Consider the following 14,169-nt stretch of genomic DNA (forward strand, 5'->3'; position numbering starts at 1 on the left):
GTCAAAAGGAGAGAGACGGAATCTATCTCCTCTGCAAGTTCTTTTATGCTGTCCATAATATTCCCAACACTGAAGGTCCTGCACACATGAGAGAGGAAAGTTTCTCTCTGTACAAGGTACCTCCTGTTTGCCCTTGATGTTCTAAGTCCTAATGGCAGCAGGTATTCATCAACATGAACTGGGATGACCCAACCTTATATTCATGTGTATTCTTGTTGAATTTATATTCACTTTTCTTCACTAAGCCTGATGTAATAGAAAAGATAAAAAACTAGAGAAGTCAGGCCATCCTGGGGTTTTAGTGCTGGCTTTTTTCATGATGAGAGGTGTGACCTTGGGCAAATCATTTACCTTCTCTGAATCTGACTTGGATGGTAAAATGTAGGGATTATGCCAGCTATAAATAAAATTTCTTCCAGATATGTGTTATTATCTAGTCCAAATAATTCTGCTCATCTATAAACCAGTTATTGGTATATATAGAAAATACTGATTAATCCCCAAAGCAGTTCAGGTTCATTATATACTAGACGTCTTCTTGAAGAGGAAATTCCCTGGACCATGTGATAGGCAATGAATAAAAGAAAAAAAAAAAAAAAAACTTCTTTAAATTAAAACAGAGACAAAAAGAAAGCAAAACAATTCAATAAGATATGATTGCTGGAAAAGTGCTGATCTTGAATTAGATATCTAAGTATATTAAGAAAATTATCCAATGAGTTTAACTGTTGAGACTGAAAACTAAGGAGAGGCATGTACTACTCCTGAACCAGTAAATCTATTCCCTAGTTGCTGAGTTGAACGCCAATTCCTTCCAGCCATCTTGCAAATGGGTTCTTTTAGTAAACACTTGCCATTTTAAAAATTGTTTTGTTTTTGTTGAGTAGGGTTCTCTTCTGAGAACAGCATCCCCCACTCTCTTGGGGAACTACCCCTTTACTCATCTAAAGTCATGATCTGAGGGCTGCTATCTTATGATGTACCCTTCATTTTCTTGTTGCAATGATTTGATGGCTGTTAGGCTTCTGTCCTAACATCACCAATCAGTGTTCTTTTTCAGGATTTTTCCATTTGGAGCTGAGACATAGACTCCTTTTCTTTCTGATACTAAAGCTGGAAAGATACAGCCTCAAAGCTGTCAGTGGAAGAAGGTGTTCTGCTGAGAGAGAGAGAAAAGAAAAAGATGAGAGATAGAGATGGAAATAAAAGGAACCTAGGCAGTGTTCAAACATCAGTGCCTGTTCGCTCCTGAGACTCCCAAAACCGCTCTGTTCCTTGCCTTGTAAAAATGTCTTTAACTCTTCCTTTGATCTTTATGCCTAGATTTTCTGCCAAAACTAGCTCAAGTTGGGTTTCTATAATTTGCAACAAGAAGTGTCCTGAGCGATATAGTGATTTTTACCATAAGGAAGAAAAGTGGAAAGAGGTAGTTCAAAGCTCACTTCATCATCACTACTGGAAAGATAATTTATGTGCCCAAATGCTAGTGGCATGTCAATGATATCATCTTTAGGTATAGCAAAAAACTTATCCTCTGAGTTATAGTACTTGCAGAACCACACAAACATGAGAGTGGACCTTGCCAGTAAAAAAGTATAATTTATAAGGTTTTGTTTTTGTTGTTGCCATCAAAATGCAATAAGGTTTGAGTTATTTGCAGGAATTTTATGAATTCCCTTATTAAATGTTGATATTCAGTAAAACATGTGGAAAAAAAAGTCCATGTGTTATGCTAAGATGGATGTCTGCATAGATTGTATCCTCACGGGACACTTTGAGGGACAGGTAGGAGACAGGCATATATCTACCCATCACTGAAGGCCATCTGGACTATATCAATGGAATGCAATCAGGCTAAACCGAGATGGCTATTCTATCTGCTTTTAACTTGACTTTGAGAATGAAAGAAATTAAAATTATTTTGACCTACGGTAAAAATTAGGCTTCAGCAGCTGGAAGGAAAGGGTAGGAGAAATAAAAATGAACATAACTACCAATCACTTTTCATAAGAGTCATTTACTGAACTTGAACAGCTGGGCTTTGAAAGCTCTGGGATATATTCAACAAGCTAGTGCTAAATTCATTGTGTTCTCACTTTGGCTGTATGGTAAACCAGCTTGACCTAAATCATCTTCACAGATTGTTTTATGTATTATCAGATCAAGTGTGTACATTGGGAGAAAGTGAGTTATCAAGAAGACAGGAAGAATAAAAGAAAAACTCTAAAGAAATGTGGAAGAGTCGATTCATGGACGAAGGATTTTAAAGCAGGGTTCTTAACATTTTTGTTCCGTAGACCCCTTTGGCAGTTTTATGAATCCTATGGGGCCCTTCCCTATCTCTATAAAGGGCATCATGATTTTTCCAGTTTCTCATGTCAAACATTCAGAATTCCTTATTTCCCTAAACCACAAGCTCAAGTGTAAGCTGTTAAGTTCTGTTGGCCCTCCCCAGTGCTTTCACCCTAGTCAAACCCCCCCGACCTAGTTTACTGTAAAATCCTACTAACTATCCTGCATCTACTCTTTACCCACTTCCCTATACTCTAATCTATACATAGCAGGAAAAAGAAAACTATTCTGTAAAATTCTAAATCATATTAGATCACTGCCTGCCTAAAACACTTCAATGGCTTTATGGTTTAATTTAAATAAAATTGACACACTTGTCCTATGGCCTCCAAGATCCTATGTGATCTGAACCCTGAACAAGTGATACAATAATGATAGCTGACATTTATTGAGCACCTACAATATTCTATGCCCTGTTCTAATTGTTTATTTTCTTATCTTTCAACAATTTCGTGAGTTTATAATTATTTATATGTGTTGTAATGATGAGGAAACTGAGACACAGCTAACTTAGATAATTTGTGCAATGACAAATAAATAATAAACACAGGTCTGCAGGTCTGTTATTTGAACCCAGAAACTATAGCTCCTAAGCCCACATTCAAACACTACACCATTTCACTTCTCACCTCTTCCCGTTTCCTGCTTCCTGTGATCCCAGGTGACTATGTGACAAACACTCCTCTTTCTGTTCCTTGAATGTATTAAGCTAATTCCTGCTCTCAAGGACCTGTACCTGTTGTTTACTTCTCTGAAAATTCTTCCCCCAGATCCTCATATGGTGGACACCTTCTCATTTCTCAGGATGAGGCTTATTACAGGCACTAGCAATTGCCTATCCCAATTATTGGGGACAGGTTCTCAGAAAAATCAACACTGAAACAAAGGATCTCTCAGCAAGGCTCGTTTACTTTCTGCAGGAAGGGTGCCACTCACTAGCAGTCTTGTCACAAGAGCACACACGAGCAAAGGAGACAGGGTCATTTATAACCTGACGCATCCACCCTACTGCTGTGTCCCGTTTCCACTGGCTGGAACAAGACCTCACATTCTGTACTTGTCCCGATTGGCTAGCAATGTAAAACTTCCTAAAAGAGGCAAAGGCAGAGGAGAACAAAGGAAAAGAGGAAGTAACTTGTGGAATGGTGAGAGCATCAAAAACACTTCCAAATAAGGAAAGAGGAATAAGCTATGACCTAATGCTTGCTTGGACATGTTCAGGCATGCTGGGACAAATATCTAGGCTAAAATGTGGGAGCTAAGAACACAGAGTATATTGATTTCTTAATTATGGCTAGCAGATATTTAAGAATATTAGCACAGGTCTTTGAGTAAATTTTGCTTCTAAGAGAGGTTACTATCTATTCTCAACAAGTTCCTTTGAAGAGGAATGAACCTCTACTTCATTTTGTATACCAATCTATCCCCTTTTTTGTACCTAATTTTTTAATTGTTTACCCTTCTCTGTTTGTTCTTGTACTTAGGAAAAGTGATGCAAACCCAAGCTCCAGTGACTGACTCTCAATCAGGCTAACTAAAACTTAGACTCCACCAGTCACGGTAACGTCATTCCCCATGCAAGTAACAGAATTTTGGCCAATATGGTATAATATGAAGTCTGCTGGGAACAAAGATTTCTGATATGGTTTGTCTGTGTCCCCACCCGAATTTCATCTTGAATTGTAGCTCTCATAATTCCACATGTTGTGGGAGGGACTCCGGGAGATAATTGAATCATGGGGATGGTTTCTTCCGTACTGTTCTCATGGCAGAGAGTAAGTCTCAAGATAGCTGATTGTTTTATAAGGGGAAAACCCTTTTGCTTGGCTCTTATTCTCTCTTTGCTTGCTGCCATGTAAGACATGCTTTTGACCTTCCACCATGATTGTGAGGCCTCCCCAGCCACATGGAGCTCTGAATCCATTAAACCTCTTTTTCTTTATAAATTACCCAGTCTCAGGTGTGTCTTTATCAGCAGCATGAAAAACAGACTAATACAATTTTTTTTGCTGATAAAAAAAGAGACCTGTGGAAGAAACTGTTTCTTTTTGCCTATGAACTTTGCCTAAGGTGGATGAGGACAGAATGTCTAGAAGTGTCATTCCATCTTTTGAGCAAGGTGGTAGCCAGTCCACATGCTGAGATAGGCATGTAAGAATAAATATTTCCTTACACCTTTACCCTCTGAACTATTCCCAGAGCACTTCTACCTTAAGACATCTTTTGTTTTTTTAAGAAATGGGGTCTGTCTTTGTTGCCCAGACTGGCCTCAAACTCCTAGGCTCAAGCCATCCTCCCACCTCAGCTTCTAAAGTAGATGGGACTACAGGCACGCACCACCATGCCTGGCTTAAGGCATTTTTTATGTAAGATAACAATTCCCCTATTATTTAAACTATCGTGTATTCAGTTTTTTGTTACATGCCACTGGTGGAACCATAGCTAAACTGTTGCCTCTGCAGAGAGGCCTTCCCTGGCCATCTGATAAAAGGCATTTTCTTCTCCACTTTCTCTCCAGCAAATCCTCATGGTTTTCTTTTCATAGCACATATTCTGTCAAAGTATCTTTTTAAAATTCATTTACCATTTACTTTCCTCACTGAAATGTAAACTCCCTTAGAAGAGGAATCTTGCCCATGTTGTCCATTGCTCGATCACCAGTGCCTAGAATACTGTCACAGTCCTCCACTTAAAATGTTAACCTTGGAAAATTCCCTCAATATCTCTGCATCTCAGTTGGATTGTAAAGATCAAGTTAGTTACTTCATGTAAAATGCCTTAGAAAGTGCCTGACACACAGTTAATGTTCAATCACAATAGCTTTTAATGTAATTGTTATTCTTATGTAGGCACTCAATAAATATTTGTTAAATCAATACAAATATGAAACAATGAACCTCTGAAACGTGATGTGATTGTCCTCTACATTAGAACACGATAAGGGAAGGATTTGTCTTATTCAAAAGAAACAGATTTTTAAGTGGAGAAGCAGACTAGTGTTAAAGGTTAAAAAGATTAATGCTGCATAGACATCTCCATTTCCCAGAGGCAGAGCACACTAGAAAGCACTAAGTAATAACATCACTGGCCATATGGCCCCACCACGATGCAGGAATTAGTGGTGAACAAGACAGGCAAGGTTCCTGTTCTCATCAGCAGTGAGCCAAGATATCAACCAGCCATGAATAGACAAAAAAACTTATTTAGCTAAAAGCCAACTATGTAAAAGTTTCTTGAATGTCATTAATGACAATTTAATCTCTAAAACGACAAGGAAATAGCCAGAGGAAGCAATCACTTTGGACCTAGCTCTGACAACAAGGGGAACTTATTGATGAAGTGAAAGTAATGTGAAATCTAAAAGAAAGTGACCATGCTACCTTGAATTTTGACTTTTCCAAGGAAAACTGGACATCACAATTTGTACACCCTAGACTAGATGAATGTCTGCAAAATGTTTAGAGAAAAGATATGCATTATTCATGGCATGAGACTCCTAAGGAGATTATGACTCAAAAGCGTTATGATGTTCTCAAAAATACAATTTTGAGAGCAATTGCTAAATGATAAAATGAGGAGGAAAGGGGAAAGAAAACTAAACAAAAATGTAGCTTCAGATATTTTTAAAAGAAAAATACAACTGAAAAGTATTCATGTATTTTGTATTCATCATCTTGGTAATACAGTGCTAGCAACATAGCAAATAGAAAGTATTATTAAGTGAGTGAAGGAAAAAATGAACGAGGAGGATGAAAATGGTAGGGCAAGTTAGATTCACATCAGAGTCACTAGAGTCCCAAATGAGATGAGATTAGGAGGAGGGAGGATTAAAAATACCAAAGTAACTTACGGAGCAAAAGAAGGCCTGTGACTTTGAATTAATGACATAATGGTGATATAAAGATAATGGTGTTCAACCTCCAAAACCCCAGCTGAACATTATTAGGAAGAAATTGAACCCCAATGAGGGTAAAGACTATTGGACAGCTCCCATATGTTCTAAATGAACTTACATCTCCTTATAATGATGAATTATAAACACAGTATAAAATAGTTTGCCATTGAGATCTCTGGGTACTAAGAGCAGTATTAGGAGACCAAAAATAGGTGAAACTGAATTCAAAAAGCTTCAGGGAGGTATATTTGTGATGGATTCCCAACAGCATTCTAAGTAGCTAATCACAAAGCAAATATAACCACGTTTCTTCCTTTGATGCTATTATTAATCTGGTAAATCATCTAGATTTATGCAAGAGAATTAACATTGTTTTTTATGACTGATCTGGTGTGGGTATTTGTCCCCTCAAAATCTCATGTTAAACTGTGATTCCCAGTGTTGGAGGTGAGGCCTAGTGGGAGGTGTTTGCATCATGGGGGCGGACCCCTCTTGAATGGCTCAGCACCATCCCCTTGGTGATGAGTGAGTTCATGTGAGATCTGGTTGTTTAAAAATGTGTGGCACCTCCCTCCCCCTTGCTCCAGCTCTTGCCATGTGACATGCTGGCTCCCTGTCACCTTGCGCCATGAGTAAGATCTCCCCAAGTGCTCCCCAGGAGCCAAGCCATGGCTAGTACCATGCTTCCCATACAGTTTGCAGAACCATGGGCCAATTAGAACCCTTTTCTTTATAGGTTACCGAACCTCAAGTGTTTCTTTATGGCTACACAAGAACAGACTAACACAATAACCTTCTTTGAGACACTCTGGAATAATAAGGTTTGGATGCCAGTTTAATGTAGCAAATTAGTGATTGGCTACATTCAAAGGGTAGCTAATAGATTATGTCAACCTGGAGGAAATAGTTGAGTGCGGTGCCGCAGTGCTTTCTTCTTAGCTTTGTCATATTCAACATTTTTAAATCAATCATTAAAAATGTTGAGGTTATCATCATTACATTTTCCAATGATAAATGGCTTGGTAGTATTGCAAAAATACTCTTTCACAGAATTGGATCCAAGGGGATTTTAGGAGCTTCGGTTAATGGGCTACATTTAACAAGAGTGAGTTGAATAAGGATAAATGGACGATCCCTGAACTCAAGTCCAGAATATTAATGACATAAAAGCATGATATAATAACGTATCTAACACCATTTTTTGATATTTGACTACTGCCATACTTTAATCCTCACCCCTCATTCTTTCCCTTTTGCCCCACCTCTGGGAAAGCTTTTAAAACACAGCCTGGGCGTTTCCTTCTTTGGCTCCTGCAGGAGATACAAACCACACAAGCCCTTCCCCACACATAGGTATCTTGACCCAGCTCCAACCTCCTTCCACAATATAATTATGGAGCCAGTATCCTTTCCTTGAGAAGCCCATCCTGATTTCTGAGACTTCTATTTTGTAAGTAATAAACGTGTTCAAACCCTTGGTGTTGGAGTATAGCATTATCAGTCTTGACATCCAAACTGAATTTTGGTGGGGGTCCATCAGCCTCTGCACAGTGGATATAACCCGGAGGTGGAGGGATGGAGGAGGATGCAGGTTAGGAGTAGCACACAGGAAAAAGACTCAGAGGGTAGGCTGGGAAAGTCAGAAACAGAAAGCTCGGTACAAGTCCACACTATGGTAGAGCTGCCAGAAGACTAAAGTGATCTTAAGGGGCTTTAGTCCAAGTGGATACGTAGGAGGAGAGGAAGCAGTCTGCCCAGTTCTGTGTGGGTCAACCACCTAGGAGCCCTCACAACTATCTTCTCTTCTCTTACATCACTCTCTCCCTTTTGGTGATAACCTTCAAGCACCTCTATTTAAATCCCATCTCTGTGCGGATAATTCTCACAAGTTTATCTCCAACCCAGACCTCCACTCATGTGGCGATGGGCAGCTCAAACTTGATAGATCCAAAGCTGAACTCCTTATCATCCCCCATCAACCTGCTCCTCACTCCCTATACCCACCCTTCTCAGCTCAGTAAATGGTGACTCAGGCCGAAAGTCTTGCAGTTATCCTTGACACCACTTTTTTCCTTCACAACCCACTTCTGATTCACTAGCAAATCTTATCAGCTCTAGCTTCAAACTATATCCAGAATTCAACTGCTTCTCACAGATTCCACTGCTATGCCAGTCCACATGCCACCATTATGTCTTGCCTACATTGTTGCGGTAGTCTCCTAGCTGGTCCTCCTGCTTCACTTTCTATCTAATCAACACCAGCACTAGTAACCAGAGTGTTTCTGCTAAAAGCAATATCAAGTCACTCCTCTGCTCCAAATGTTCCAACAGTTCCTCATTGCTCTCAGGTTCATAGCCAAAGTTCTTAATGATCTAACCCCACTGTGACTTCATCTCCTAATTCTGCTCTAGCTTTTCCTTTTCTACCACACTAGCCTCCTTGCTATTTTGTTTTCATTTTCTTAACATACCAGCCTTGCCCCACCTCAAGGCCTTTGAACTTACTCTTTCATCTGTCTGGAATTCTCTTTCTCCAAATATCCACAAACTCATTCCTTCATGTTCCTAAGTCTTTACTTAAGACTTATCTCCTGAGTGAGGCATTCCTAGGTCACCTTAGGATTTGTTTAAAGGGACAAAAAAGATCATTTAAATCATCACCAACAAGAATATGGGCATATTGGATATTTTTTCATTAATGACAGAACTTCAAGTCATATCAGACAAAGAAAGGAAGAATGAAATGCAGATGCTCAGCCTGGAGAAGAGGAAACATGCAGAAGAGGTGAATAGAGATTGGTTTGACATGGTAGAAAGCTTCAAACTTTTCATAGCTGCATTATGAATGGGGTTATCCTATTTTGTTTGTGTTCCTAAGTTATCAATTGGCATAAATAAATGGAAACTCCAGGAAGACAAATTTCAACTCAATTCAGGATCTTTTACATAGTCCAAGCTTTCCAGTGATATCCTGGGATCCACTGAAGGAGAATTTTCTCCTTCTTGAAGGTTTAGAATGAGTGAAAAAGTCATAGAGATGATGGTCACACTAGATACACAATTTTATGCCGGGCTATGATACTTTTATTCTGTGAATGAAATTACACAGCTGACTTATACTGAATGTATCATTTGGACAAATGGAAATGGAGAAAATAATTTTTTTTTTTGAGACGGAGTCTCGCTCCTTTTGCCCAGGCTGGAGTGCAATGGTGCAATCTCAGTTCACTGTAACCTCCGCCTTCAGGGTTCAAATGATTCTCCTGCCTCAGCCTCCCGAGTAGCTGGGATTACAGGCACGCGCCACCACGCCTGGCTAATTTTTGTATTTTTAGTAGAGATGGGGTTTCACTATGTTGGCCAGGCTGGTCTCAAACTCCTGACCTCAGGTGATCTGCCTGCCTCAGCCTCTCAAAGTGCTGGGATTACAGGTGTGAGCCACCGCCCCCGGCCAAGAAAATGTTTTAAAATTAACTATGGGACACAACTCAATAGCTTGCAAACCTAAATTTGATTTAGTAATGTCTCCAGTTTTCTAAATCAGTTTAAAATGTTTTAAGACCTATAAATATTTCATTCTGTTTGAAAATTCCAATTGTCATCTCTCAATTTTCTATACTAATTTTTTATGCCCCTCCTTCCTCTCCTTCTTTCTCAACACACACACACACATACACTCACACACACACATACACACACACACACACATACACATACACACACACATACACACACACATACACACACTCACACATACACATACACACACTCTCACACACACTCACACACACACTCACACACACTCACACACACTCTCACACACACTCACACACACTCTCACACACTCTCACATACACACACTCACACACACTCACACACATACACACTCACACACACACTCACACACTCACACTCACACACACATACACACACACTCACACACACACACACACACACTCAAGTTCTAATCACTATAAGCACTACTAGCTCTGATTTTGGCTCTGATTTTTCTAGAATGTCTTCAACCTTTGCTGAGATTCAAGTTAGAAACAGAGGACAAAGGATGCTGCTGGAATATCTCTTGTTTAAAAAAACAAAAGCATTGCAGACTTGGAAAGAGTAGTATAGTCATCTAACTTCCTTTCAAAGTATAAAATTCCAAGTTAATACCTTCTCTGTCAATAGAAAAGAATCACCACCGTGTGAAGTAAACCCTAGATTGCAAAGGCAGAGACATGATTCTTTTGTATCTTCCCACAAGACAAAGTGTAATGCCTTAATTGTAACTGGTACTCAATAAATGTCGACTGCCAAATATATACTTCCCTGAAAACCTGGCAGAATATGCATTAGAAAACCTTGAGCTTATCCTAGCTTCTTTACTTTTTAAAGTTCCAAAAGATTTGTTTAAAGGGACATAAAAGATCATTTAAATAAACCAACTTATTAATAATCATGCTAGGAATGGATCTCATAGGATTAGAACTGTTTTACTTCATTTAGATTGCTTTTCATAGATATGACTTTCCTGTCTACTTTTCTTGATTACAGTTCCATATCTAACACATTCATCAGCTGAGTGCTTCATCCTTTTCCTTAGGTCTGGGTAAAATTGAACTAATTCCCATTCCATATCCTATTGAAAGTCTAATGCAAATGTTAAGAAGGGCAGGGGTGAGGTAGGGTTGTGTATTTGGGTTGGGAACGTAGGTTCTCATGCTCCATCTAGCTCCAAACCCTAGCTAAATTAACTCAGTATCTCCACAAACTGTTCCTGTTCTGCACAATATCAATCTACCATATGAGTAATATAGCCCCTTTCCTTGATTTCCACTAAAAACAAAAATAAAAGAAACAAAAAGGAGCATTCCAAAATCCTTTGTATGTAGAGCAGACTTTACAAAAGTTTTGGAAAGACAGAAGCAACATACACACAAACAACACACACACACACACACACACAACACACACACACTCCTCTAAATAAGAATATAAAATATTCCTATTCTTCGTATGTCTCTCTCCACTGTAAGTTCCAGCTCCCAGAAAGTTCTATCTATCTTCCTGCTTTTTCTTCACCCAAAAGTCCTTTCTTATGTCTTACACACAGCAGTATGGCAATATTAACATTTCTTAGAAATCCAGTGAAAAAATCTTGAGTCATCTTTGACATTTCCTTTTCTTGCATCCCCTATAACTAAACTGTCCCTAAATCTACTTTTGTCCTTTAGTCGTCACTTAGAATGATCTCCCTAGATTCCCACCATCTCATCCCTAGACCAGCCCTATATCTTTCCAAGTTAATTTCATAACACAGACCTCCACAACTCACAGAAAGCCCAGCTATGACCTGTACTAGACACAACTTCTGTCTCACCTTTTCTCTTGTTATGTTCACATTCTGTAGCACTCTCCCGTAAATCCCTTGTTTATTCAAATCCTACCCATGGTTGAAGGCCACGCCCTAATCCCATGCCCATGTTGAAGACTTCAAGCCCAAATTTATCTCTTCCTTTGCCAAATTATTGTCTAGACAGCAATTAAAAACCTAATCACTTTCAAGTATGCTTTTTGTATGTTTCTTTCCTATTTCCCAAATCTGACTTGGACACACAAGAATGCAGAAAATTGTCTTATGTTTAATCACGTCCTCTTACAGCCAAGCTCAGGTCTGGACAAACAAGGGCTATTTTAGTTTATTGAACAAGATCACGTAATGGTTATGAATGCAGTCTGAGGATGACTACCACTTACTTGCCGGAGGATCTCAGGGCAAATTTCTTAACTTCTCTAGGCTATGGTTTCCTTGTCTGCAAAATGAGGATAATGTGAGTGACAAGTGTGATGAGGAAATCAAATGTGATAATGCACATAAAGCATAATGTCTGTGACATTTCAGTCTGGCCACTTTTAAGGATCAACTGGAAAGAGCATTTGAGCTCATCTACTCTAACACCTTCATTTTGCAAATAGGAATATTAAGTCCCAGGGAGATTAATTAAACTGGAAGGCTAGAGTCTGCTTCTAAGGGAATCTGTTGGTGACTTTCTCAAGGTCCTTCCTGGCTTGGGGCAGATGGAGGACTAGAGTTCCTCCAATTCCTCCGGTCTCACTCAGCCCGATGCCCTTTCTACAGCATTCTGATGCCACCAGAATTAATTTGGAGGTTAGAAAACCTTCAAGTGATTGAAAAAACTCTAAGTCAGTGGTTGTACTTGAGGTATTATTAGATTCTAGAGGACAGCTTTTAAGACACCTTTAGATTGTTATGATAACAAATTAACTTTAAAATCAATAAAGAATTAAAAGATGTTATCTACGATTCTAACCAGCAAGAGGATGCTGCTGAATCATTTCTTTCCCTTAGCAGAAAACAAAGTTGATTGTAATATTTATACCCTCAATGCTCTTACACCTAAAAAACCTCTATCGTAAGTTTTTAAAAGTATGTGTGTGTGTGTGTACATATTCGAATAAGTCCACACAAGTGTGTGCACATGAGCATATGCATGTGTTGATTGAGGCGGGAAAAGAAATCTACATGACCTCAGAATTGGAGACTCCCTAAGATAGACTGGGAAAATCCAGGCAGAATCTCCAACAGAAGAACCTCCTGTGGCTCACCTTTCACCTGAAAGAATTTCCGAGACAATGGGTGACTTCAAGAGACCATCAGGGAACAAATTCTCCTATAGCACAATCTGTAATGACTAAGCCCCATCAGTCAGTGCACAATGGGGCTTTTTAGTCTCTGCTTACATCCAGCTCTATTGTCCCTGCCATCTGTGACCAGCCTTCCTTCTCCCCACCTGAACACATGCCTTCTCATATACACAAGTATAGGCATACACCTCAGGGATAACCACTCTCCTTGTAGAAACTGTACAATGTTTGCTAAAGCATAGTCCCACTGGGAGTTGACTCAATTCCTGGGAAATCCAAGGGATTCTAAACAAAATGGAACCTATTTCTACTAGGTCTGAACTAACCAAAAAATTTTGGAAACTAGCATTTGCCGAATACTTCCCATGCTCCATCTACTCTTCTAAGGATTTCCGTGAACAGTATTGTTACTTCTGTCATATTTACAACTCTATACCAACTCCTCAAATAACACCCAGTAGATACTAAAACAATATTTGGTGAATGAATTCACCCAAGGTCACACAGTAAGTGGCAAACAAGAAATCAAACTAGGATGTAACTGACTCCAAAGACCATACTCTTTAGCCGCTAAACTGCACCATCTTCAACCCTACGCTACTTCCCCTGAGAAGTGTACTTCTTGTTATGAACTGAATGTTTGCATCCCACCAAAATTTATATATTCAAGCCTTAACCCCCAGCATGACTGTATTTGAAGATAGGGCCTCAAAGGAAGTCATCAAGGTTAAATGAGGCCATAGGGATAGGGCCCTGATGTAATAGGATTAGCATCCTTATAAGAAGAGACACCAGAGCGTGCACTCTCTCCCAACAAGCATACACTCAGAAAAGGCCATATGAGGACATAGGAAGGAAGTAGTTGTATGTAAGCCAGGAATAGAGCCCTCACCAGAAACGGAATTGGCTGGAACCCTGATCTTGGACTTTTAGCCTCCAGAACTGTGAGAAAATAAATTTCCGTTATTTAAGCCACCTAGTCTATGGCATTTTGTTGTGGCAGTCTGAGCAGACTAATATACTTTTAATACAAAAATTTCCCCAGCTCTGGGTCATATATAATTCTTGTGATCTGAGTTGTTCTTGTGCACCCCAGGGTATGTGCCACAAGGAAAAATAAATATGTGTCAAATGAAAAGTATAGGAAACAAAAGACCACCACCCGTTTTAATACGTAATTGTATGCAGAACCCCAGCATACTTAAAAAGAAAAAAAAAAACCTGTTTTTCTGTCAAGTTCTACCCATGCTCCCCAAGCA

At 39.3% G+C, this 14,169-nt stretch overlaps 2 long non-coding RNA genes across 7 annotated transcripts in view; one reads left to right on the forward strand and one right to left on the reverse strand.

Annotated features, from left to right (window-relative positions):
• The window catches only part of LOC112133759 (uncharacterized), a 49,547-nt gene extending 45,392 nt beyond the window's left edge, over window positions 1–4,155 (forward strand). For both annotated transcript variants that reach the window (XR_002915357.3, XR_008526523.2), the window contains exon 3: window positions 3,837–4,155. This is a non-coding gene — a long non-coding RNA (uncharacterized LOC112133759). The remainder of the gene's footprint in view (window positions 1–3,836) is intronic.
• LOC112133760 (uncharacterized) overlaps window positions 1–14,169 on the reverse strand; it is a 303,317-nt gene that overhangs the window by 211,454 nt on the left and 77,694 nt on the right. The gene's annotated exons all lie outside the window — the stretch shown is intronic.

The sequence above is a fragment of the Pongo abelii genome, chromosome 5 (genome assembly GCF_028885655.2).
Source record: "Pongo abelii isolate AG06213 chromosome 5, NHGRI_mPonAbe1-v2.0_pri, whole genome shotgun sequence".
Taxonomy (NCBI): Eukaryota; Metazoa; Chordata; class Mammalia; order Primates; family Hominidae; genus Pongo; species Pongo abelii.